The 25,437-nt window shown below is 37.2% G+C and overlaps 1 protein-coding gene across 2 annotated transcripts in view; it reads right to left on the reverse strand.

Annotated features, from left to right (window-relative positions):
- glceb (glucuronic acid epimerase b) overlaps window positions 1-23,632 on the reverse strand; it is a 60,616-nt gene extending 36,984 nt beyond the window's left edge. For both annotated transcript variants that reach the window (XM_032560388.1, XM_032560387.1), the window contains exon 1: window positions 23,428-23,632. The gene's annotated coding sequence lies outside the window, so the exon portion shown is untranslated. The remainder of the gene's footprint in view (window positions 1-23,427) is intronic.
- Window positions 23,633-25,437: the final 1,805 nt, after the last annotated feature.

Below are 25,437 nucleotides of genomic sequence, written 5' to 3' on the forward strand. Positions count from 1 at the left end.
ACTCTGTTCGATTGGGGACCAAAACTGCAACATTTCTTACATTTTTAAATGGAGTGGCTCGCTTTCACTCTGCACTGTGTCAAACAATCAAAACTAATTGAAAACCAAGAACTACTGAAGGAAACGACACAAAAATAACCGAAGACGACATTAGCGCAACTTCCTTCTTCACAAAATGTACACAAAAAAAGGAGCGTCATCAGACTCCTTTGAAGTCTGTTGAAGGATTTCTCTTTGCCTTTGTTGAAAAACCATGAGCCATTTTTTCCCATCTAGTGTTTGTTATGGTTTTATTGACACAGAATGCCCTGCGCTATACTCCGCTTCCTGGTTTGGAGTAATCGCCGATCCACTTGCATGCACATAGGAATTCAAACCTTGCCAGAGTTCACTTCAACCAACCGAGACCCAAGCTTTTAATTTGCTTTTTTGGTTCGCATCAGAGTTCGATTGTACATTCACACTTCCCCAAACAAACCAGACTTTATTCACAAAATATCTGTCTATAAAATTTTAATAAAATTTAGTTTTGGCTAAAATAGAGTTAAAAATAGAGTTCTAATCAAACTATTTAATAAAACTAGAATTTTATTAAAGTGGACTAAACAGGCTAGTGTGAACGCATAGTCAGTGCGAAGTTTGTCTGAGTTGCTTTGAGGAGTCAATTCATCTTCCGCTGTTGGTCCATTGTGTTTCATCAAGTCCAAATCTACTGAAGCTGTCCAGGAGTAAACTTTACAGAACTTCATGCTGCCTCATCAGACAAGCTTTAACGAGATGCTGCTTTCATTTTCCAGCAGAACTTGGCATCGGTCCATACAGCCTAAAGGAACCTATACCCGCTTTAAAGAACTTGATTGTCCAGCAAATTTCCATGATCCCCATAAAGAATCAATGGACTATTGTCAAGAGGAATACAAAAGACACTGGAGTCAGCAATGCAGATGAGCTAGGGGTCACTATTTAAGTAACCCCGGCTTCCCAAACACCCCAACAGAACAACAGGCAGATCGCCTCCATGCCATGCCATAGTAACGAGGCGTTTCATGCAAAAGGACTCATGAACAGGTATGGAGTGTATATATTGTACACAGCAATATGCTAATTAATACTTAACTTTAGAAGGCCCATTTTTAGGCACTTTTGTTAAATTTATTTATTGGCTCTTCTGTTGTACTCCAGTTTTTTGAGAAACTGAATCTTCCATTTTTCAGAAAAACAGAAATCACTGAAATAAATTTGGCTTTTATGTTAAATTCACTTGTATGCCTTCTAAGTAATTTAAGTTATCCTGAATGTTATATTAATGAAAGACTTCCTCTTGTAATTGGCAGTAAAGGGGGGGGGGGGGGGGGGGGGGGGGGGGGGGGGGGGGGGGTACATTCTTTAACTTGAAAGCAAACTGAAGACATTTTCAGTACTAAACATCTTGATATTTAGTACCCAGTCATTGCTTCATGTGTACCACAATTTAAAAGCTACAAACTTGATGTCCCAAACCAATTTGTTGTCCTTGGAATATCCTCCCACAGCACCATTCCCATGCAACCTCCTCCAGCTCTCAAAACATTAGGGCAATTTTCACAGTGGATTAAGCAAAACAAAGAGTGTTTCAGTGGGTCTGGGTCACATGCTGTGAGAAACAGTGTGGTTGTCACAAGCATTTAGGAATATAGATAGTAAATCTGATTGTATTTAGAACTGCTTTGCTTGCATTGAGGGGTTCGGTTGCTTCCTTTTAGGCGTGGATCTGATGCTACATTTGAATGCTGCAGCTAAATACACATCAATTGTTCTCTTCTCCTATGCTGACAACTTTAGATTTGTGAATTGAAGGAAAATCTATTTTACTTTAAACAGATCACCAATGGCCTTTGAGATAGAGTCCCCTTGAGTGAATATTAAACCTATGTTTTTGCAAAAAGTCGTTACAACCTCTCAGATCAAAGTGACAGAGGAATAAGTCACAAGACCAAGCATGCCCTGGAGCAGCAGGTGGAGTTGATATACAACAAGAACCAAAAAAAAAAAAAAGAAACTTGGAAGCCAAAGTGTTCTAGGGAGGATAAGTTTTAGACTAAGAACCACCACATACAAGCTGCATGAGAAAACCAAGTTCAAAGTAAATAGGAAGGAAAGATTTGGAAGCTGAGCAAATACCCATGGTGCCTGTCAACACTGTGGTACTTTCTGTGCTGAACTCTTTCAAGCTTGTAGGCAGAAGCTGGCACTTACAACCATGCAATAAGTCACCGAATGAGAAAATAGGTTAAGACTAACTACATTTAGCAACAGAAATAAATTAGTTAAAGGCCTAGGGATCTTTAATTGCCTCATTAAGCTTGTAAGATGTTTCAAACTGCAGCTATATAGGCACTAATGATAAAGTTGTGTGTGTTTATGTAGTTGTTGAAATATAGGTCAGACAACAATTTGGTTGTTTTTACAACTTCTTTTTTATTTGAAATTCATGTCACTCATGGGTCACCTCTGGCAGGCAGTAAAAAGTTACTGAACTGACTGTCTAATAGCGGAACAATGTCTTACTAAACAAATGCTTAGTTTAGAAAACAGGTAGTAATTTTGTGCGCACAATGTTCATTTAAAAAAGTCATTTGGGTATTTATTTAGCATTTCTTTAGTAAATGGACAGTATTTTCCACTACTTTTGTGAAGCCAAGACTTATGCGAGTTTGTTTCAAACACCGAAGCCCTTCGTTTAAATCAGTATGTTCATATGTACTGATACTTATTGATTTAAATATAGCAATACAACTAAGAGTTAATATGAACATTATAAATATGAGTGCTTAAAAAGGGACAATGTAAACGTTATATGTGCTGCTAAAGCTGAAACTTCATTTATTGACAAAACTGATTGTGGTTACCCTACAATCTACTGACATCTTTTCTTACTCCACCTTTAAACAATGTGCCCATATTTATTGCTGAGATCTGATGTCTCAGGTATACAGAATAAATAAACACTTAATGCGGCCATTAAGGTCAGTTCAGGTCCATCCAGCTGGCCAAATGTATCATCTATATGCAAATTGTGAACAAAAGATGGCTGAATTATAGGATCCTCATAACAAATGTGTACAAGAAATCATTTGTGATTGCAATATTGCATACACTGATATTAAAATGTAGATTGAATTCAATACATTGTGCAACTCTAATCATAACAATTGTGTTTATACAAACATGCAAACTATGCCAGGCAAAAAATTTATTAAAATATTTTATTTGCTTTGATTAATGTTTGCATTTGACAACTTTTACAACCCTTGCATTTAATTACATGCTGAACTACAGTAGCTCAAGAGTCGACACAATGGTTGTCATTCTAATTACTAAATTAAAAGTGTGGAATAAAAGCAAAGCTAATAAATACATTTAAAAAGATACACAACTGCGGTATTTTTATTTAACAAATTTTCACTAGAAATATTAAACAATATCCAATAAAATATAAATAACATGAGAGTCACTTCCCACTTGCTTTTGTGTCTGAGAGCCGCTCTGAACTTGTTAGCAGCACAGACACTGCGGCATGAGCGCCACAAAAATAAGAAAAAGAAGAAGAAGAGGGCTGTGCCCCAGCTGTCTTTCACATGAAGACAAGACTTGCATCTTCAGAACCTTGTTAGTTCTGTAAAAAGGCCACAGACTGCTAAGGAATATTAAGCAGCTGAATCTGTTGAAAATAAAAAGGATTTTGGAAGAGAGTGGGAAGCCTCTAAAAGGCTTTGATGGTATATATCGCTCAATCTTCAGCAGATATGATGGAATGAAAAAATAAAGGCAGTTGAACAAAGAAGCTCTAGGGACAGGCGAGAGGTAAGGGGTTATTCTTCTCCCCTCTGTTCTGCATATGCATATATCATTATCTGTCAATCAAAGAGGCTTCCTCCTGAAATGGCATAAATTCTGACTGAAAAGCAATCCAGCCAGCCAGAAATAGAAACAACTAGTGAGAAGTAGAGCATCAATGTTTAGGGGCTGTTTCCATCCCCCCCACTCGGGCACACTCCGTTACTCACTACTAGTTATTCACAATGTGAAAATATTTGAAAAAAGAAAAAAACCCTGACAATTATTAATAAGAGTCCAAACCTACATCGCTCCCCATAACTCATCAGAGCATTCTTAAAGGAAGTAGCCTGAGATTTAAACTGTGGTTTAACGTTGTAATGTAAAGATGCAAAAGTTTTGAAAACTTCCTGATTTGTGTACTTCCGTCCCTGACCTGGAAACAGAAGTGAGGAAGCAGGTCGACTAAATTAGGCACATAATTCTCCCTGGATGTTACATTGCCACTGAAAAGCTTTGAATCCCCATGAGTAAATATGATGACGACTAGTGGGGATGTTAATGGGTCGGTAGACAAATGAATACTTAGTTTTTGTACACAACAGCAAAGGATGAGTCCTCATCGTTTTATAACTCAACCCCTTGGGCTGCCCATGCTCCACAACTATGTGTACTCACACTAGAAAAGAAACCTTTGGAAAACAAGCTTAAAATGATTTAACATTAAACTAAAAAAAATTTCATAGTAGCAATGAAACATAAAAAGGTAGTTAGACGTGTTATAAATTTCAAATAGCAGAGAATTCTTGTATTGTATTTTTCTTTTTAAAAAATAATAATAAATCAAGTGTGAAAGAACACAACTATTTTACTTTATTGCTTGATCAGAGTCACATTAGTTGGCCTTATAAAATGATCCTATATACAGAATGGTAAACAAATCTGGATAAGTGATCGCCATGTACATCAGATTCAAATACGGCCACAGTAACTGCATCAAAAATAACCAAGAATTAATTTGGGTAGTATGCACAGCTGTCTCAGCAGAGCCAACAAGTCAGGGCCTGAAAAGCCTTTTTGTTAAAAAGGAATGGAGGAAATAAAGCGAGTTTTGATATAGTATTTTGTTGTTTTTTAGTTTCTACGAGCATCTCTTACATAAACAAGCTGACTTATCAATGGCACTCTTGTTGAGACCGCTAAATTTACCCTTATTTTGCATGTCCTACTCCAATCACACTTCAGCTTGACAAACCCTGCCCCCACTTCTACAACACCTGCTGTTTTCCAAAAGGGTCACTTCAAGTCTAGTCTTCAGGGATTAAAAAAAGAAAAACACCCACAATTTTTGAGAAAGCTAAGGTTAGAAAAAGAAGAAGGCCACAGTGAGATTTCATGTAAAGCACTTTGACACACCCAGCTAAAGAATTCAGGAGAAATGTCAAGAGTCTGTAGGCCATTCGGTAACAAGGCTGAACATGTGAGGCCAAGGAGAAGAGAGCTGTTGAGAGGAAGAGCCCTGAAGTGATTTTTGTCTCTTTCAAAACTGACCTTGTCTCTACTTTATTCTGCAACTTTTCCTGGCCTCTTCAAACAAATTATATCTCCCATCAGGGCAGCACCGTACTGCCAATCTGTGGCCATCTCTCCTGAATGTAATTGCCGTTTGTCCTCCTGCAGATTGCAAGCCATCTCCATTTCCTCCACTTCACCTCACATGAAATGCATTATTTCTGCAGCAATGAAATGCTTTGGCAATAAAAACATCATACTATGGATTGGTTCTGAAGTCCTCGTCTGAAATATGTCGTCTTCCTGCTTTGTAGGTTTGTAAAAAGCCGCTGCCAGTTTGACGGACTTCAGAAGTTGATCAATTTGTAGCCGAGTTTGTAACCCAGAGTGTCCATGTGGCTTGGCTTTCACACCTCTGTCACTGTCCAAATGTCCACTGGAACCATTTCAGAAGGAGGGTATCTGAGGAAATCAGTGTGTGTGTGCGTGTATCAATGCCAGGATTAGTTGCATTTTATCTGATCACTGCAGAACATGGCTATGATTACATTTAGATTAGAGCCAAACTGGTAACAGTCTTAATGGCAAGTACATTACAACTAATATAGATCTAGAAAGCATGAACATATAAGTTCTTTTATAAAATCATTTTGTTGTCTGATGCATAAAGACACATATTTGCAAACCCAACTTCAATGACGATTTCCAGTTGGCTGCATCACAATAATAGACTATCCAACAATGACAGAGCAGCTGTTATGGATATGTTAAGGAATGTGGTTATTCCTAGCAACTGTGCCCGTTTGGTGGATGCACCATTACAACCCACTCACCATTACACTTTTAACTGCATTGCACAGTTCAGTGGGAAACTAGAACTCAGTTAAATACTGTTTTTTGTTTTACAGTACTGCAAATTATAATTATATATAATATACATGTGTATGAAGCTGCTGCAGAAAATGTTATTGTTTTCGCTTCTCAAGGATCTTAGGTGACCGCTTGTAGTTTTTCACGTAGAAACTTAGCAAACCAAGACCTTTTTAATTGCTTGAAGACAGAATTGTAACTTTGAATGCCTCTCACTCAAAATATGAAAAATATCAAGGTCTAGACAAAAAAACTCAGTAACACATTTGTAGACGTTTTAATCGAGCAACAGTGTTTCTAGATTTTACCCACTTATTCCAATTCATTATTCCAACTAGGGCTGTTGTAAACGAAAATTTTAGTAATCGAGTAATCTATTGATTATTCTTACAGTTAATCGAGTAATCGGATAATAAAAAAGATAAAATAAAACATTGGTAAATCTAACAGCAGTATTACTATCAGAAACCAACATCAGTCCAATTTCTCACATTTGAGCTTTTCTGTATTTTAGAAAATAAACCTGCAACATTAATAGCTCACTTTCTAAGTTAACCTGAAGAAAAGTTATACAAGAATCTGAAGTTATATTCAATTTAATAATAAAAAGGCAGGCTCACAAATACGCTTATAAAAAATGTCTGTAGTCCAGCTTTTCATTTCTGTATTCATCTTCAGCCAATTTCATAGATGAACTCTCACCTTGCCCAGACATTTATAGCTTTTGTGTTCATGTTAGCGACGGGATTTGACACCTTTTTTTGTCACACACAGAAACTCATCTACCAGCTATGCACCGTCACAATCTGCTCCACCACCCATTTGTAGAGACCAGGATGATATGAAATACATTTTCCGGTTTGTCTGTAAAGCTACATTTACGTTAATCATCTAATGCGCAGCCGGCCGCAGTGTTCAGTCTATCCTCTCACCTGTATAAATACACCTGCAGCACTTTTCCCCGCCGTTCGCTCTGAACCGGCACCAGGCAGCAGCTCCGGGAGGGAAAAAGTTGCCGTACTCCAGGCATCGTGCCAGTCATTTTAAGGATGCTTATTGGTTCCCCGAAAAACGACAAAGACCCGGACATTATCATCAATCAATAAAATCCTCCCAGGCCGAACTTGAAAACTGGACTTTACACTGCTAACACTTAGCTTTCTCAGCGCTCTCACTCTCGGAAGTGAGAGCGCTGGGCAGCGCAAGTAGCAACGCGGGCGGAAGACGGTGCATCAAATAATAAAATATAAATTAACGAGGCTTCGAGGCAGATAAATTTTCCTCGAGGAATTTTAATAATCGAGGTACTCGAATCACTCGAGGAATCGTTTCAGCCCTAATTCCAACACACAACAGAACATAAGGGCCAATTTCAAGCATCTTTTTTTCCTAACCTAATGATCACTGGTCAGATCTGATAAAAGAAAAATAGCCAAGATCCAATCCCTGGTCAAGAGGTCCATTTGTACTTTACATTATTGAAAAATCCTACCAGCCATATTAATTTACAGATCAATTTTATTTTCTGTTTGCCAAAACATTAATGTTAACACATTCAATAAAGCTAAATATATTTAGATACAAGTCAGTCCTACTACAATAGTGGATGCAGGACTTTCAAAACTGAGGTGAAAGGTGAATGATGATTATACAGAGAAAGAGATAAAGATGTGAGAAAAGCAACATCTTGCTATTTGTTCAGCAATAACTGGGTACAATTCAGCTGTATGTCTTCATTTATAAACTTAAGCTCCATTATTTTTTCTAGATTCATCTCTAAATACTCCAGCAGCTTTAAGAAACCAAAACTAAAACAAGTCCAAGATGAGGTAATGCAGTTCTCAAATGAATGCCAGCAACCACAATGATAAACTCAAACTTTTTTTTTTTTACCAACAATACTTAAGAAAACATACAGTTTTGTATGAGACCACAAACTCGAAAGCTCTCAATTCAAAAGTTGAGAATTGCTTGCGTTAAAAAGCTGAAAAAAAAATACATTTCAAGTTGTCACCAGAAAGCATTAATTTACAGTTTCCTTGTGCCATTGTTCTGCAGTCCACATAACCAGCATGTTCTGCAAGAGAAAATCTAGAGTAGCCAAAAAGAAAGGCTGTTGTAGAAAGACAATTTACAGCTCAAGCAAAAAGGCCAGTAGGTTTTAATATCTTTGCTTTCATACACCAGCAGTGTTGACTTGCTAAGCAATATGAGTGCACTGTCTTACTGCAAATGCTTTTCTAATTTTCTGGTAATAATACATTGAGTGAGATAATGAGTGAGAAGACATAAGCTGACCAGTAAGCCAGGGCTGAAATCCTCTTTGGCCTGCCAGCTTGAGCTGAAGCTCATTAGCAGAGGTTGCTGAAATTACAAAAAAAATGTGCTTCTCATTTGTTTGTAGAATAAGAATAGAAAGACGGAGAGGTTTGCTCAAAGCAACAGGGTTTATACCCTAGAAATGCTAGGTACAAACTAGCACCAATATGTTGATTCAGTGAGATGGAGCTTACTGAATCGAAAGTCATATTGATGATAGGGGTCAAAGGAAGAAGACGTATGCATCATTGAAGGGTGAAATCCAAGTAGAAGAAAAATTTTGTTGGAGAATTTCTTCTTGGAGCGAAACAAGTTTTCAAGTTTGCAACTAGAGAAGGCCAAGTTTCTTTCCTGCCCAACTTGTCAAATATGTGAGGTTTGCTTTAACACGCAAAGAGCAAGACTAGTGAAACTTCCAGGATCGAACGGCATTATGACAAATCACTGATACAAAAACAAAAAAACATTGCGAAATCATCAATAAATATCAAAATATTTAATGATATTAATAAATTACACTACTGTGTTTTCAGAGATGCAATCGGGCACTATTAAATGTAGTTGATGTACTAAAGCAAATGGAGGTCTTGTGACTTACTGAACGGAAGAGTGGATATTTTGGCCACGTAATTGTTTCTGAAATGTTTATTTACTCTTTAATGGATAATGGGATAATGAGGAACAAGTGAGATGGGAATATTGTTATTTTTTTAATCAAGTTTCATAATATCTTTGCCTAATTGTTGTGCCAACAGATGCTGTTCAAAGAAAACACAAATTGTATGCTTTCTATTAAATATTTAAGAAAACTATTGCTAAAAAATAAATACAACTTGATTAATAACTGAGCGTACAATGTTTACTAAAGTAAGAACAACAATGCTGGTCAAGTACAAACATGATTTAAATCATCCTTAGTTTAATTCCTTACGAGACTCAAAATGCCTTTAAAGTGTTTTGACCCTCTATAGTATCACAAGTGTAATTTGGTATTACAATGAAGGCAGAATAACTTACTCTGTCAGCAACAATTAACAATTACGGTACGACAATTAGTTGCTGACAGAAGGAGGAGATTAAAGATAAATCCACAGATGGTAGTTTTTTTTAATTTGGTTGCTGTTGTTTTGGTGGTAGCCATTTATTTACAAAGTGAACATTCCCGTGGCACAAAGAAAGATGCGCAATCAACTATATGTAGACTATTTAAGAGAGAAAAAAAAGCTGATGAAGCAAGTGAATTAGTTGCAGATAACACCACTGGGACATCTTCCCAGCTTAGTTGTGAAACTGAAAAAATAAATAAAGAAATCTTTTGAGCCTAGTATGTCCAGCAAATCCAATAAGGACTCTTGAGCCAAGGTCGCACCTTATGGCCTAAAATAAGGAAAACTTCATTTGCAAGCCTAATCAAGTGTGAATGTCATAGGGGAACTGCAATCGAGGGTCATAGAAGGATCATTTTGCTCAGGGAAGAGGGATGAGACGTCTTGAGACTGCCAGGTTTGCAATATTGAACGGTGCTGGGCTGTAATGACGGCTATTAAAACAATTATCTAAGAAAGCCTTCGTTCACACTGGGTGGTAATAGCGGATGGCGGTTATGAGTGTGAATATGAAATAGTAGCCGAGGGAACGCTACACAACTTTATTGCACCAAGCGATTCAATTATCAAATTGGCTGAAAATGAACTTATATATAAACACTAACGTTCTTGTAAGGTTAAATATTTACTTCAGCGTTTTTTGTTCTTGCCTTAAAAATAGCAACACAAGACACTTGGGTTTCTTTTTGAGAAGCGCTGCCTAAGACTTCTTCCCAGCTTTAACATAAAATATTCAGCTGTCATTAATGTTTGAAGATGTTTACTTCACTGTTTCTCGTGCTGGCTGACAAACACCAATAGTTACATACAGTGAAACTGGATCGTGACCAATCAAGTATAAAATAACACGCTCAAACTGACTGCAACCTCAGAAACGAGCAGAATTCCTTTCCAGGCCCATTAGTGGTGTCTTTTACAGAAAATACTGCAGCTTGACTGGAGCATCTGAATTGAAAGCTACCATATTACACCACCAGTCCAAGAACAAGTCCTGGATTTAGCAAAGAAAATAGGTGGGAGACTCCCACTTATTAAAACTGCATGGCTGATTGTGTTTCAGCGGGCAATAAATTTCATAGTCTAACTGATGCAAGAAGCTTCTACATCAGAAGACGTATCCTGTTGTGTGGAGAAGATGTTAATCTATTTCAGAAAGGTCACATTATTCCCACATGCCTCAAGCAAAGAAAACATCTATGAAATTGCAGAAAGAAAATTAGGTCAACAACTGTCCAAAGTATTATTAAAAATGGGATGGGGAGCTATGATGTTCGTGGAAAAAATGCGGATGATTGTGATCGGAATTCATTTAAACATTTTGAGAAATCAAAACATAAAAACAACAACTTACAACTACGTTCAGTGGTAAAAATAAAAGCATTTCCACATGCACAGTGCAAAGGGAACTCATGGGATTTGAGCTGTGTAGCCTGAAGCATACCACTAATCAGTGAAGATAATCAGAGGAAAAGGCTTTAGTCTGTTAGCAAGCACAAAGTTTGGACTGTCTAGCAATAGTAGGTCTGATGAGTTCAGATTCATCACCCTGCCCAAGAATGATGTGCACATCAGGGTTAGAACTGGGAGAGATGAGGTCATGTACCTTCATGCCTAGGGCCTCCTGTAAAAGACTGTGGGGGTAGTGCTATGATCAGAAGTTGCTGAGTTTGTCTTGTCAAAGTTCAGCAAGATTATATGACCGAAGAAGGAGGTTATTCCATCAACGGAGGTTTTTTTTTTTTTCTTACCTGATAGCACGGCTATATTCCAAGATGACATTCCCAAGGCTCAAATGTTTTGCAAAAGTAGAGTATGAGACATCACTTACACATAGGAGTATCTTTTACAAAACATTTCTGCCATAAACAGAAAGACAAATGACTTCTGGGCTCCCTTCGCCTGGCTGTAAGTCATAAGTGATTATGGTGTTGTCCTGCACAGCTGTTAGTTTTCAAAGAACAAGCCAGTAGACTGGGACAGCAGGAGCCGTCGTGATCTTTGACGTCAACATTATGGATATATCGGGCTGTTGGCTGGTAGCACAAACCATTTATTATCACTACATCATTTCGTCTTGTGAAAGTCAGCTCATGCAGGCCTTTGACGACCTTGCTTGGAAACTCCGGTGCGTAACAAAGGTAGCCTGGCATCAAACCACCTTTGCTGTTTTGATTCATTCATTCCGTCTTCATTCATGGAAACGTCAGACATGTATCTTAATCCTGCCTTCAAGTGTCTTGTGAAATATTGAGTGGCCACCAAAGAGTCCAGACCCCACTGTGAACCTTAGAGATGTACTAGAGAGGAAACTGCACAGTGACCATCTCTAGGCCTGTCGCGATAAACAATAAATCAATTAATTGCACGATATATGAAAGTTATCAACATCGTTTTAATTTATCGGCTTTATCGTTTCTTTCTATTGATGATACTGGCTGAAAAAAGGCTCAACTCCAGTGCTCTCCACTGACCCTCCCCTCCTCATTCCCTTAGTGTAATGTCCGGTTCACACTACACGATTTTAGAGTTGTCGGCCAATCATCGGCCCATTTTCAAAACCTGAGAGTCATACAAGCAGACAAAAAACCGTAGGTGTAACGGGTTCGATCGGGTTGTCCAGCTACATGGCAAGAGCAACACACCACACACGTACCGATTTCTCTCACCGACATTCAGATTTCAGACAGACAATTCCATAAAAGCCACTGTATCACACGAATTTAGAATAAACACAGCTGATGATGTAGAAGCGATAAGAATAGCTTGTGAGTTTATTTTAAGTGATAAAAGATGTAACAAAAAGAAAAGGCGTTGGACAAAAGAGTGGAGAACGGGGCTTTATTTGCAGCACTATGATGTGTAGGTGAGTTATTCTGTTTTTTCGTCTTTACCATTTGTGTGTTTAAGCTTCATCGATTAATTAGTATTTATCGTTTTAATGTTTAAAATTACATTGAGAACAATGGGCACAAAATAATGGCTATAAGTCCAGATAACTAATTTTAAAACCAGGCATTAATCAATGTTTTACTAGAATCTACCTGCAATGCATGTTGCTAGTGTCAGCATAAAGTCCTGACTGAATGAATAGCATTATAACCATGTCACGTTAACGATGAACAGCTGAAAGGTTACCGGGTTTCTCAACTGCGGTAGCAATTTCGCTCCATCTCCTCTTCTCATCATTTCTGTGGATATTCTTTGCACGAAATGTTGAATAAACATTAATGCTGTTTCCACATACATCATCTCCGATGTCCGCTGGACTTTGGGTAGTGCCGTGTCAGCTGTTTGGGAATCCGCGCTTTCTGACTGGCTACTTGTCACATTCAACAGGCTGCGATTTCGCTCCCAGTCGGGGAAAACCCCATACACTGCAGTGATAAACTGGCCAAGACAATCCAACATATATGCCTGATTTAGATCAAAGCGGACCGACTGGACCCGATCAGTCCCAACACACACCACAGGATGATCGGTTACGATTATTGCAAGTGACAATCTTAGAACGTTGGTGACAACGACCAACGTTCTAAGATTGATGCAAGGGGGAAAATCGGGGCAAAAAATTGTGTAGTGTGGACTGGGCTTAAGATAGGAGTGAACTATTGCATCAAGTATTCGGATATGCTTGTCTTCTCTATATGAATCTAATGATTATTGAAGGGCAATATATTATACAGACATCATAATCTGCACTCTTTTGGTTGAATGCGGTATTTATTTCCATTTAGATTTTATGTTTAGTTTTTATTCAAGCGCATTTTATGTTAACAGAGAGTCAATTTTTGTTTTGTTTTTGGTTGTTTTGTTTATTTTGTTTATCAGTTTCAGTGTTCTTTTGAAAATAACGTGCATCTATTTTTGGCAGGATATCGCATGGATTATTATGCCATTATCATTACATCAGTTTAAAATGGTCTTCAAATATTAACGTTTATCGCAATAATTTTTGAGACAATTAATCGCTCAGCAAAATTTGTTATTGTGACAGGCCTAACCATCTCTACAAGACCTTCACAAAAAATCTATGCAAGTAGCTAATGGTAGGAAATGCTGCAACATCTCCAAAGTTGAAAATAATGCCACAGCAAATGTGTGGTTTAAAGCTAAGGACGGTCCAATGGAAAAAAAGAGTGGGTGTATATTTGGCCTGTTAGTTGGACTATCCCCACCCACATTGAATTTATGGTTTTAGTGTCCGAGACGTGATGAAAGAAAAGAACAATGAATAAGTGGTTTAATGGTAACCAATGTTAATACGAATATTCAGTAATAATATCACAATCACATTTTTCTGGTATTTCGTAGCGCTAATGTGCACTTTGAATTGTCTTTGGCTGAAAGGTGCTATATAAATAAAGTTGCCTTGCCTAATGTGCACACAACTATTGTTGTTTAATTGGACATAGCGGCAACTTAAGCTTGACAGTACTTCAGGCGTTTGAACTGGTTTGAATTCCAGTTTTAATTGTTCATATTTATTTCAAATGCCACGGGTCATAATGTTTTTACTTTCTTTTTTTGACACTTTAAAAAAAAATGTTTTATGCAGTCACCTTGGTGAAAGAATCTGATCATTTGCAAACTAAATAATGCCATTAAATTCAGTATAAAAGCGGTGGCACTCCATTATTTCTTACTGCCAGTCACAGAGCACAGCAGAAAAATCAAGAGTAATTTACATATTTTTTTATAGCACTGCAGGAACATGCTCCCATTTTACAATTTCATAGAAAAGTCCACATCCAAAGAGCATAAATAGATGTCTCTCTGTGTGGACCTGAAGCAAATATGGAGACAGAGTTTACTTAATTCTTTAGAGTCCTCACACCCTCGCACCGTCATTGTTCTCTTCCCAAAGGCTGTTGCTAAACAACACCACAAACAGCAAATTAGGGAAATACAAGAGAATAGTATGTTCTCAAAATCCTTGATGAGAAAAAGACAGATTTCTTAAATACAATCAGTTTTAATAAGATATTTTGGTCTAATATAATACTGGCTCCTGGATGTTAAGCAGTCATTTTATAGTTAACAGCACCGCCAGGCTAATCTCTCCCGTACGTACATTTATGTCTTCCATATATATGCTGCCCATGTTCCCAACCCGATTTTACTGAGGTGTTAACAGTCAAGTAAGCAAAAGCCAGAGTAATAATGGAAGCCATTTTGAAAATAAGGCCAAGATGAAAGACACAAAAATCTCAATGTAAAATTAAAAACCACAAGAAAAACAACTTGAAAGTTGAACTTGAGCAGTTTTTGACATTAGTTTTGTTGCAAACTGATTATTAAAAAAAATATAGAAGAAAGTCTGCCCTTAAAAAAACCCCAACAAAAACAAAACCAAGCATTTAAGTATTCCTCTCATAAGTAAAAATGCTCTTAGCACAAACTTATTATGAAAGTCACATCTTGATACACAGCTATTAAAGTAACACAGGTTGACAAATTCTTTTCAGGTTAAATTCTGAAAGAGAATAATCCTACATAGCATTACTGAATCAGATGTGTGGTTAGTCCAGGATTCATGTTGGTTTAGGACAAAAGACAAAGTCAAAAGTGCTCCAAACATAATCGTGAGCCAGCCAAGCAGAACAACTCCCTGTAGAGTTTTTCAAATTCTTCACAATCCAGTTGGGAGCTACCAGTTCCTAATCTTTAGCTACATATGTAATCCAAAATGTGTGTTAAGATGTATTTTTCACAAATACTTGTTTCTCTGAAAACCCAAGAGCAAATTGGATAATGATTCAGTACCATTACTAGTGTCTGCATGCCTGAGAGCAACTGAGGCCACTTCCTTTGTTGTAAATGGTGGTTGGTATTTAATAGTGGAGAGGGGTTTAGTGGAGAGTGCCTGGGGGAGGGATGTGGCTCCAAAGTATGCAAACATAAGCCGTTTGTGTGCTTGCTTTTGAAGCAGGCTGTGTTAGCTGTACTGTGGGGGTCAGAGGACAAGAGCAACATTAGTATCCCACAGAAATGAACTCTAACCGCCTCAAACAACTCCAAAAAAAAGCATTGAACTGAAATACAGAGACTAAAAGATGATAAATATGCTATAATGAAGAAAATTTGTCCAAATACATCAATAAAATAAGTACTCAGTCCTTTTTCTTCCAGAGAAAATAGTACAACATTAATTAATTTTCTTTTTAATTTGTGTGAACATTATTTCTATAATGGGGGAGTTGGAAGATATTTTTTCCCATCTTTGTCTTCCCTGGGCTCTCAATTTCAAGTTTGGCCAAGCCAGAAGGATGCTGCTGCTTCAACCTCAGGATTGTTTTGAACTGCATCATAACTTGCTGTAATTGGACTGAAGGTGATTAAGTTAAATGTGAATCTAACTGTATTAAATTTTAATTGGAATATATTGGATCACATACATATGTTCAACTCTGCAGCATGCTTATGATGCTTCAAATTGCATTACTGTTAGAAAAATCAAGTCTATTGAGTTTAAGAAAAATAAGCAAGTCATATTTATCTCAATTATAATTGGATTTTTAGAGCAGAAGTTTAAAGTCTATGCAAAGACAAAAGAAACAAGAAATAAGGAATTCCATCTACTAAACTATACCACCGATTGCCGTTCATTCCCTGAGATCAAGACATTAAGAATTTAATTTTAAGATAATCCAAACTCATGTATTCCCTAATGATTAACTGAGAAAGAGAACTAAAACATTTAGTAATAGTGTAATAACTGTACTCTGCTGATGGTTCTTAAAAGAAAGTTTTATTTTTTTAAATGTTGTATAAACTGATCAAATAGCTAACAGCCAAATATCAAGCTGTAATGACTAACTGAACTGATATTACTGATAATGGGAGGATTCATAGTTTCAAAACCTCTTGGGTCCATCTGCTTTCAATCTCCAGAAAAACCCTTACAAGAAAATAAAATAATAGAAAGCCTTACTGATGTGGCTGGTATCTCACTCACAAAACCGACTGAAATCTTCAACATTAATCCCAAACTCCTTTTCTATGTTGAATTCTGAACAGATTTAGATACAAAAGTAAAAGCTTTTAATGTTACCAAATGATGCAAAACTCAATGTAAAGTAACATGAGCAGTACTTTAAAAAGGTGAACCCATACTCGGACAAGCAAAACCTTCTTAATGGATTCCAAGGGTCTTTCTTCGTGAACCGGGACTTGGTTAACCCGAGCTTCCAGGGAAGGAGTCATCATGAGGGGCTGATCAGCCAATCAGACAAAGACTTGTGGGTAATGTTTTTAACTGCATTGATTTATTTTGGTTTTCATCTCCTCGTAGTTGTTCAGAACTTTGAAAGTTCTTTATGAAGTTATTATTAGGAGTACTAGTAAGTGGTAGTAATACTAGTGTTATCACAATATAGGCATTTCATATCAATCAACTTTGATGATTGTCGATATTGATAATTATCGATTCATATTTTTGTTTAAATCTTTAAAGTACTGAAACCGGTCGGATGCCTTTTATCCACAGTTTCCCTCCACGTCATTGTTTGCTTTTTTTTTAAGCAGTTATGAGGCACAGTGGTGAGACCCGAAATGGCTGCTGCACAATTTACTCACCAGGTTGTTGCTAGGTAACCAAAGAGCGAGTGAGTTAGTTGTTGATGCCACCAACCTTGCTTAGCAAGCCAAGAGAGGTTGAGCAGCTAAATCCTTTCCTCTGCCTACACCTCCCAGAATGCCTTGCAGTTTTGGATGCGAGTTCAGTGAATGGTCTATATATTGAATATTCTATCAGATGTATCATCTATTGACATTGATCACGTGTCTACCGCAATACATATTGTTATTGACTTATTATCCAGCCCTATTATCTAGTCTTCTAGACATAATGCAATTTATTGACTGAGGCTTTCACTGTACTATTTTTAAGTTAATCCTACCATTGAATAAGGGACAACATTCAACATAACATTTTAATAAGCCATTTATAAAGTTGCTACTAACTGAAGACTTATTTTAGCTTTCAGGACTACTATATATGCAAATAGCATAGTCTTATAGTGTTCTTTTTTGCCTCTGGTGGGCATTTTCATGCAAACAATAACAAGAAAGCTTTTAGATTCTTCATATTTTGGCTATTCTGCGACAGCAAGAACATTTTGAAAAGACCACAACAAAAGCTGGTCTAGCAGATAAGCAGCAAAGGTCAAATCTGAGTTTCTATAGCCACGAAAGCACTTGAAAAATGCTTAATTGAAAAAAACGCTAAATCACTTACTGCTGTTAATAATTTAGAGATACATCCAATATATCAGAACCAGAATTCAAAAATATAAAAGTAAACATGTTTGTTTTGGGGCTGAGAACTTCAAGCCTCAAGCTACAAGCATGTGCAGGCACGAATAAAGTTTGCAGTGACTCAGTCGTCTAGCAAAGGGAAAAAAACTGCTTCAGCAACTTCAAAATGGTCCCCAAATTTGGGATATGACTATACTTGCTGAGATGCACACAAGAGGGGACACATTTTCTTTTAAAGGCAACTGAGCTGTACAAACTGAACACCTAACAAAGACAGATGTACTCACAGAGAGAGAGAGAGAGAGAGACATACAGTGCAGAGGAATAAAGCAGCAATCCGATTGCCTCTTGGCTCACATTTTATCCCACTAATGGCACATAAGAGCAAAAAAAATGAGAGGAAGTACAAAACATTGTTACCACCCTGACAGTTTTCTCCACCAAGCATCTCAATGTTTCAAGAGAGCTTCAGCTACAAGGACACTTGACTGTCCATGCAGAGTGCTACAATGTGTTGATTAAAGGCACTCAGAAGTGCCTGAAAAACCTTTAGGAATGACATGCGTCAACAGCAAATCAAAGTACAACAAGACTGAAACTTGGCAAAAAGAGCAGGCAGATTTAATATTCATCGAAAAGGATGAATACAAGAATGTAGCAAAAAAATGTTGATTTAGAACCAACTTCACAATGAGGTTTAGAAATAGTGAAAATGTGGAAGGTATTCAATTAGACATGCGTCTTTTCTGTGAGTGAATGAATCTAAAACTTTATTTATTTTTAGATTTTTCAAACAATGTATGACAGAACATACAAAAGAGAAGGTTGATGCAAAAGGGAAGGCAAAAATTAAGCTTTTAAGTATTTGTCTTTAATGCCCACATCCAGGAGGAGGGTAACATCGTGCTTCATGGGGTTTTGAATCAAACACAAAGAAAAAGAAAAATCACACACTTTTTCCCAAAACAGCAGATTGCTGTACTATATCTAAGAAAGGTTAGATTACTTTTTCCAGGTACTTGTATGGATTTCAAAGCTTCAAACAATTAATCATCTTCTCCTCACAACCATAATAAAATCTGGTCCAAGCAGTTCACCTACACACACTCGGTTTGTGGTGCGACATACTGCATCCTGCCTTCTATAAGGATTTCTTATTAACTCACTGACTAATTAGCAAGATGCCAGCTTCTGTCAGTGTTACTGCAATCTGCCACTGCTCAGAAATAGCACAAACACACACTTGAGGTTTTGTTTCCTTGTTAAACAAATCTCAGGACGCTGTTACAAAACATGAAAACTTTCTGTTTCTAATAACTGTAACTAATCAACAACTATTTGTTTATTTAATACATTGTCTGCTTTCACAGACGGTTCCACCTGGGGTTTGTAAATAGTTATTGTCAGCGTAATAAATGTAGAATCAAAAGATTTTTGGAATTTAAATAGAGTAAAAATATATTTAAAGGACTCCTAATTATCCTCCAAGCTTAAATAGTCATATATTCCATTTTCAGCTCAGGGTGACACAATTTTTAATTCATTTGATCACAACATTGTGACCAGAAAGTTAGAGTGAACTAAATATTCTAAGCAGACCTTTGTGATTGCAATATTAATCCAATATTGCAAAAATTATTTAAAGTCCAAAAACCGGTTTCATAAAGTAAATAAATCCAGCATAAACAGTGACAGTAAGCTGATTTCTTTAAAGTTAAATACAGTTTAAATATTTTTTTTATTTACACTGACAATTTAAAATGTATTTTACACTGATTCTAGGCAATTTTGTAGTTTGTGACATTTTATCAGAGGTTTTTGAAATTTCTAATGCGTCTCAATTTGGAAAGTTGTTTTTAAAGAAAGGTAATGCAATAATACATTTCAACTTTTGAAGCTGAAATAAAAATAACCACAACCAGTAATTCTTTTGAAAAATTTAATATCAAAGCTTCCAGCAAAAATAATTGTCCTTAAATTATATCCTAAAGACTACAGACTTAGTTGTCTCGGGTTGTTTCCCTTTGGAGTCCAAATTTCTAAATATGACATTTCTGCACTGCAAAATAGAAGAAAAGATTAAATTAACCCAAAAATATTGTTACTTTAAGAAAACCTAACAGCTGCAAAGTGAGCACCCAGCTCTTGCCGTTTGCTGGCTCGATGCAAGTGTAAAAAGAGCTGACCAACTTTGACGCAAGCAAGTCATTACGGCTAGATAAATGTGTGCGAGTGTCCTTGGAATAACAAAGCGAGCGGTGTGCTACCAATAAGCAGTGGTGAGTGGCTCCCGGCAGTGGTCTGCAGTTGGATAAATGAACCGGACACAGTGTCAGGTTTGATCTGCTGTGGCTGCACCTCCAAACTCGCAGGGCTTTAAGGATCCGCTGATAATGGCTTGATTCCTGATCATGATGCCGCAAGGCCCGTCCGAGGTCCAGCAGCATCCGAGTCGGTGCAGGACAAACAGCACTTTGAGCACGCATTAGCCAGCCAGTGCCTCAACTGTGCGCCTGATGTTCGCACATAAAAAAATTAATTAATTAAAGATTAAACAAGGAGGAAAATCTGAAAATTAAGCGGTTATTTTCAGCTTCTTTCTCCACTTCCCTCCTGATTACTGCTGGGTAATTGTGCTGATTAAATTATTAAACTAATGAATTTTGCCCTCATTTTTTTCCAAGGTTTTCTTAAAATTCTAACATGTTTATTTCAAAATGGTCTTTTGTGTGTTAGAGACCCTAATTTGTGACTGCATGAAATATGTAAAGCACTTGTTGAGAATATGATAATAAAAAAAACTTCACCGTTTATATCTTTAAATATTTCTAAGAATTTTATGGCCATTAATAATGTGATACATACTGCTGCTATAGAAATGTGACTTTTACATCACATAATCAAACTTTCTCTTATTAAAACACACTAAACAAACTTTTCAAACTGTATTTCATCACAAATTTAGTTGAATTAATGTTGCATGGCATACTACTGAGCACGTTACAACACTTCTCACATCAGAGCCCTCAAAAAACTGAATTGCCAAACAGTCGAGCTACAGTAGCTCACTCTGCAAAACCGGTGTAGTGAAAAACTCTGGGTTGTATAAATTTGAAAGCAAACTGGACTTTCACCAGAGTCAAACCATGAAATGATGATATTAGACTGTAAAGGATTAGAAACTTTTACTGATCTGGCAAAGCAGATCTGCTTATGTTGTCTGCAACTGTTGCCAAATTTTTTCTGTGCTCTTCCACAGTTTTTATTTATCTCCTTTTTCTTGCATTTCATAAAACAAACTTTCATTTGACATGAGCCTGTTTTATTTTCCTTCACTTTTGAAATTTTAAATGCAGTTTTCCTTTTGGCTAAACAATCTGAAACAGAGTGTGTGTCAAGTCTTGAATAATAAAAGTTATCAGCTGTCAAAAAAAAAGCACACCATAAAGAAAATCACCTTAAAAAATTATTATTTTTTGCCCAAAATATCAGCTTTAAAATCTGTATCTGTAGTGGCTAGTGCCAGTTTCCAGCAGACAGTGGGGTACGAGATGCAAATCCATCTTAGGGCAACATAAAAAAAAAAGCAGGACAAAGAACTATAAATTCACACAATCACACAGAAGTGTAATTTATGGACACCGATAAACCTAATGTGCATATTTTTGGGCTGTCAGTAAAGACAGGAGTGTCTGGAAAGAATGCACTCACATGGTAAGGCTAAAACAAAAGCTTATGCAGTAGATATTCTCAAAAACTCTGATCCAAACTGAACTGCAAGTGAGCCTGGACCCACCCTACAGCCTGTTTTCATGGCACCGTCAGCAGAGGTTCAACCGGCAGCCATGCGGGAGAGACCTGAGCCCAGCGCTGCACCAACAGTCATTAATAATTACTACCTTCAGAGCAAACTTTTTAGTTTATGAAACAGGCAAAAAAACTCAAAACAAGCTTTGCTCCAATGCAACTATTTTGGATCACAAGGCAAACAAATTAATAGCATAAAACTATCTGAAAGTAGTTTTGAAACTGAGAGGAAAATAAAATAAACATTGATCCAAGACCTCGGCAGATGTCTTAATGCTAAAAAAAAAAAAAAAAATCTCCAGCAGATCGAGTTTTGTTTTAAGGGTTTTGTTTTTAAGTTTGTATTTGTAGAGATCTTATTTTATAAAAGGGATTGTTACCCTCATTTGAAACGGATGCCATACTTTTATTACTACAAAAAATATTATAACTGGAAGGTAATTTTTTTTCTCAAAAATATTGAAACTGTTCACTTTAAAAATTATTTTTGGAGGTGTTCACTTTGGAAAATTATATATATTTTTAAAATAGACATAAATAGTTAGATTTTTATGATGCACAAGCATTACATTAGTCTCTGGGTATCTGTAACATTAATGTATATTGACATCTAGCTTTTTAATTTATCTTACCTTAAAGACAACTTCATTGCTTAAGATATAAAAAAAGGTATGAAATATTTGCTGTTTAATTTATAAGTTTTCATAAAATTAAGAAAAATTCATTTCAACCTTTGAAAAATTGGATCAGTTTATGGTCACAAACAATTGTACCCATAAAGTGTAATTTCTTCTGCTGGTAAATTTTAAGCAACTTTACAGACTTTTGACCTTATCTACAAATTACAGACCTCTGAACGTGAGGTTGGAGAAAACAAATACATGAAAAAGTCATGAGAACCGTCTTCAAAGCTCAGAATCAAAACAATATCATTAAGTTTTCAGAGAAATACTGTCTCTTCGGTAAAATTTGATTTGAAATCTGGTGTAAAACATGTGCGGACGAGAAATGAACACTAAAATATCAAGTAAAAATCAGCGCCTCTATTTGTAAGTTCCTAATAGCTGCACAGATTTAAACCACACCAGGGGGAAATAAAAGTAGATCTACTGTAGCGCGTTGTGGGTGGGGGGATATTTCAGGAGGTGAACGGCGATGGACAGGGGACTGAGATACTGAAGAGTAACATCAACCAAAGTAGCTATATTCTGTTTCAATGGTTTCTATGTGGAATAAACTCAACACCGAGCTGTTAGTACACAGAAACCTTCATGTAGACCGCGGACCGTTAGCCAAACCAGGGGTAAAAGTTAAGATGCCACCTCATCACCGCCTGTTCAACACTGGGAAACTGATATTACTGTGCGGAGCTGCCAGGCGACCCAGCCAGCCAGCTAGCTAGAGCCGAGGCAGCCAGGCTACTTTAATCTAAGCAGATGTATCGTTAGCATACAAGCTAACGGGGATATTTCATCCCGGAGACAAGAGTCGCCAGAGAGCTGCGAAGTTCCTGCATCCGCACTCAGGTTCTCCGAAAGCCACGCTGAGTGATTTAGGACTCGGAGTTTGAGGTAAAACTGCTCAACGCGGCGTAACTAAAATGGTGTGAGTAACGATGAAGCGGAGGAAAAGCAGGAGACAAGTTAAATGATGATTTGATGATGTTAAACTGCATGCACGAGAGTGACTGTAGGAGAAGAGGAGAGAGGGAGCCAACAGGACATAACGACGGCAATCTTACCGCTGCGGGATTAACTGCGCTGGTACAGACTTGGAGTTTCTTCACAGATGCCCCTGGGGGCTGGTTCAGTTAGTCGGTCAATTTGAAGCGGTCCCGCTAAGCCTCGGGGTGAATCACGGTGAACCAAACACACAGCCTGACCACTCTTCTTCGCAGCCACAACAGCGACTGAAAACAGTTGAAGGGCTGCTTCTCACTGGGAAGAATATTCAGTATCGCGATAATGGACGAGAACTTGGGAGAATTCTATCGACCAATTAAAATCGCCGGCTGGTGGTATGGCAAACCAGCACATCACATAATAGTTCCGCGGTCTCTTCGACGCAAATGTGTCAATTTTGGCTCCTATTGGAAGATTTTAGACACACAGAACGACGTAACCATCAGTCAAACTGTAAAGCAGTGTTATAAGGGCTTAATAGGGGAAGTTGCTTTTTTCCCTCCTTAATGTGTTGACCCTAACCCAATGAATCTTATGTTTTTGATATTATAAACATACATCACTTTCAGCTATTTTTATTTTAATTAAGACTTTATTCATTAAAAACAGTTGGGAAGGTCATCCATCCGTCAAGTGACAGCTACAAAAACCAAGACAAACAAACAAAAACACTGTTTTCTAGACAGGCTATTTGAGTAGAAAAGCAGAGTAGCAGGAGAAACTCCACAGATGAACATGGAGAAAATCCAAATTTGGGATTTGGACCCAGGATTCCTTTACTGTTGGTCAGCCATTGCTCTGCTGTGCTGCCTCACTAGAAAAAAAAAAGATAATTCAGTTTATTACAAAGTGGTTAATATTTATTAAGAATTTGACAAAAATGAAATCATTACATAAAACAGGTGAAATTAAGAGTTTATAGCAGTTGTCAATTTACTGCCTCCAACTGGAAAAATACAGTATATGCGTGTGTGCGAAGCGGAAACAGTCCTTGGACTGCAAAAACAAAATCTAATTCAATGAAACAACACATCAGACAACTGTAGCTCTCAGGCAGAGGTTATTATAGACCAGGAAACACACCTGAATCAAATGGCTGAATTACCTCCTCAGCAAGTCAAGTTCTCCAGAGTGCTGCTAATGACCTCATTATCTGACTCAGGTGTGTAGAAGCAGAGACACATCTAAAAGTTACAGGACACCGGCCCTCGAGGACTGGAGTTGAAGACTCCTGTTATGGACCCACAATGTTGAAAGTTGTAACTGCCACTTACAAAGGGACTCGTAACAATATCCATAATGAAACTGTTTTCAAGATTTTTATCCTCCTGGCAGCCATTTCAAGTGCCCTTGGCGTTTTGAAACTGCCACTGTTGTAAAAGTAACAGTATAAAAACAGCAGATTATTTCTGACTCTTCACTCTTTCCTTGCAGGGCAGACGTATGGCATCGATTCTTTCTGGAAGCAAAACAAATCCTTCGCTGGGCGGATTTATTTTCCCTGTTTGCGTTTTTGTTTAGTCTTTTTCTAAATTAAACTTTAGACTCTCATGGACATTACTTGTCATCAGCTGAGTTGTTCTTTGTTCTATATCAAAACAACGAAAATAGAAGCACAGCACTACGTGATTATATCGGAGCGATGCAGTATTTTACGCCGCAGTGAAGGAACGCCGTGTGAAATGTTCAGGAGTGTTACTTTCACCCATCCATCGTCTACACCCACTCATGTTTGACCTGTCCAAACGTAGGCATACCAGTGGAAATTATTACGCAAAAATACAATAAAAACAGCTATTTTAATTTCAACTGTGTGTGTAAATCTACAATTCTGATTACAGATTGTTTAAATTTAGCAGCTAAATTACAGCGGAATAACGAATAGTCCAAGTCGTGTTTTTAAAAAATATATATTTTCCCAAAGCTATTAAGTAGATGAATTTTAATAGCTACATTTTAACTTAATTTTGTTCCTCTGGTTTGGCATTTCTGCTAAACATGTCATAAAATGTGACTGAAATATTAAAGTTTGACTTTAGTATTAGCACTTTAGCCAGACTAATTAAATC

The sequence above is a fragment of the Xiphophorus hellerii genome, chromosome 4 (genome assembly GCF_003331165.1).
Source record: "Xiphophorus hellerii strain 12219 chromosome 4, Xiphophorus_hellerii-4.1, whole genome shotgun sequence".
NCBI classification, from domain to species: domain Eukaryota; kingdom Metazoa; phylum Chordata; class Actinopteri; order Cyprinodontiformes; family Poeciliidae; genus Xiphophorus; species Xiphophorus hellerii.